The following is a 2,834-nucleotide window of genomic DNA, read 5'->3' on the forward strand; positions in this document are numbered from 1 at the left end:
AACCAAAATGATCATTGGTTTTATTCTATATTTATATTGGAGTTTCGACTAATTTAAATTTACGACATAAAATTCTCTAAAGAAGGAGATGCTCCCTACTAACTTTTTTTCATTTTCGTCTATCCATCCCATCTTTTGAAGGTAATCAGTAATCACGCCCCTCTTAAAGTCTCTTTAAACTCTAATCACACCTTCGAAATTCGAAATATATTATAAATAAGGATTTATAGGATAAATCAGAACATTGGTCACAGAATTAAGAATAAAAAGATGTTTTGCTGTGAACTGTGATATATCATTCTCAAATGAACAAAAAAGTGAACACAACTAAATGTATTTAATGAAAGACACTATTGGAATTTCTGGAAATTTCAACCAAAAAATCGGCTGAAAGGCCATCTGAAATAAACAAGCTATTAGCGGCTTCTTGGAGCTGGAGGTGCTGCAGTTGACGAAATCCAGCTCTTTGGATGAACTTTTTATGAAAAATAATTTGACGACGTTTTTCATAAACATCACGAGTTGTAGTGAATGGATAAAATTCCTTCCATCTTAAAGTAAATGTCTTGTATTAGAGTCTTCCGAATTGAAGCTTTTTCCCTTTAATAGATCTTGTGTGGCGAAAGTTTGAATTAATTGGGACGGCAATGCAGCTGAGTGAGGAAAAAAACATAATAATTTAGTAAACATTAGAAAATTATAGTAATGAGATGACAATACCTTAATCGAGGTGCACTCAAATGCGAGATGGTGTAAAAAGAGTGAAAATCTCATAAATATATAAATGGCGAATGATGATTGACGAGCAAATTTAAAAAGAAAAATGCTACAAGAACAACAAACCCATTTTAATATCACAAGTGAGGTCGGAGGAGAATAGTATGTATGCAGATCTTATCCTTATTTTATGTATATAGAAAATCTGATTCTAATATATCATCGAATAAAAAAAATATAAAAAAGAAGAAGAAGCAAGGTGACCCAAAAGGGGTGACCTGAGAACACAAGTGCATTTAGATTTTAGCCAAAACAAAAATACCAAAATGCACATGTGTTCCCATGTTCACTCCTTTGGGGTGCACCATTGTTCATTGATAATGACCATAATGAGTATACACTTTAATATGTTTGGCCTTCTTTTATAGTGTTCATGTAAAGCAATTGCAGCATCACAATGTGGTCATTCTATCAACACAAGGAGAATATTATGTTGTCATATTTCCCAAATCATTGTCATAACCTATAGTATAATATTCATAAAACTGCCCTAAGCTTAATAAATAAATATTTCAAAAAGAAATAAAAATAAGGAAAGTAATTGAATTTTACAAAATAGATAAAGTTTCTATTACACGTGAGTTGATTATACTTATGCTAGTGCTATTTATGTGTATGTTGAAGGATTACATAGAAAGTACGGTAACACTTTTCAAGTAATTTACCTATTAGATTGCCTTGACCTTTTCAAAGACCGTTAAAATTTTCTATCCAAATTCATAAAATTCTAATTCTGAATGAATGAGTGCAACTATGTGTCATCGGATTATGCTCTCTAGCTTTGAAGGCTCGCTTAGAAAGTTCATTGGATCTAATTTTGCTCATATATCACTGTTTAAATATAATTTTATTTTGACTCGAATAAACTTTTTTCAATTTTAATTTATAATTCGTTTACTGATTCAATTCATTTCAATGAAGTGGGTTGAGAACTATGGTTCCAAATTCAACCCCAATCGAAGAAAAAAAATATTAAGTGATCTCTTCGGTGGATTGTACATTACAGTTATCAAAAAGACATTTGTCTAACAAACATACAAATATATAGGGCACGTAATCTAAACCTGTTAGGTGTCCATTCAATCAGAGTCTTGGAATCGAAATTTTATGCACTTCTTTTTCTCAAAATGTTAGATTACTTATAGGAAGTGAGTTGTATACGGACCCTCGCTCTAGGGCCACACATCTTTTGTATTTGTATTTGTATTTGTATTTAAGGAGAGACTTGTGACTCGACCTTAGCAAGTTGTATTTCCATTTTCCAGTCCTTTTCAGTGCTTTTTCTTTTTTCTATTTCTTGATTTTCACAGAGATAGTTCGAATGCAGACAAGAGTTGTCTATTAGTAATGCAATCACAACTAAAAGTTGATATTGCTACTATTATAATATTGCAAAGAGAAGTTTTTCCTTTGATCAAGAGTCATTTAGGGAAGTTGATTTTCACAGTGTACATGTTCCCTCAAAAAAAAAAAGTACGAAATTGAGATTCTTAAATATTCCTTCAATTTTTAAAAAACATGATCTTTTGAAAAAAAAGAAGATAATAATTGTTCTATTCAAATAAATGAATATACTCAAATCATTCATGTCAAAAGTCAAACTAAAATAAGGTATTTTAAGGGAAACATAGTTATATGAGGCTTCTTTTTGTTTCAAAAATTAATAAGCTCAAATTTTATACTTTTGAGTTCACAAACCTTGAGACTAGCAGCTTTTTAAACTAAAAGTATCATCAAACAATTCGTGTCTGATAATTTGTGTAAGACACAAAATAAAAAATTTCAGAGTCGTCTAACAATGAAACCACAAGTCAGAGTTGATATTGCTACAATTATAATGTTACATAGAGAAGCGTTTCCTTTTGAGAAATCATTTTTGCAGAGCTAATATTTATAATAATACCTGTATACGCCACTTGTTAAAGAAACGTATTCGCTTTGGAGCTCCGATTAAGTTAGATTTGTGCCGCTGAAGCTAAAAAGGGCGCAGGCTATAAGTGTTTAAACTTATAGATGACATTTAAATGCTTAAAATTTTCAATGTGGTAATCGCATAC

The 2,834-nt window shown here is 30.8% G+C and overlaps 1 long non-coding RNA gene across 1 annotated transcript; it reads right to left on the bottom strand.

Annotated features, from left to right (window-relative positions):
- Positions 1 to 256: 256 nt before the first annotated feature.
- LOC104096478 (uncharacterized) lies at positions 257 to 1,096 on the bottom strand. Its single transcript, XR_686333.4, has 2 exons — positions 844 to 1,096; positions 257 to 653 (listed from the first exon to the last, which is right to left on the bottom strand). It is a non-coding gene; the product is annotated as an uncharacterized lncRNA (long non-coding RNA).
- Between the last annotated feature and the right edge of the window lie 1,738 nt (positions 1,097 to 2,834).

Source organism: Nicotiana tomentosiformis, chromosome 10 (genome assembly GCF_000390325.3).
Source record: "Nicotiana tomentosiformis chromosome 10, ASM39032v3, whole genome shotgun sequence".
NCBI classification, from domain to species: domain Eukaryota; kingdom Viridiplantae; phylum Streptophyta; class Magnoliopsida; order Solanales; family Solanaceae; genus Nicotiana; species Nicotiana tomentosiformis.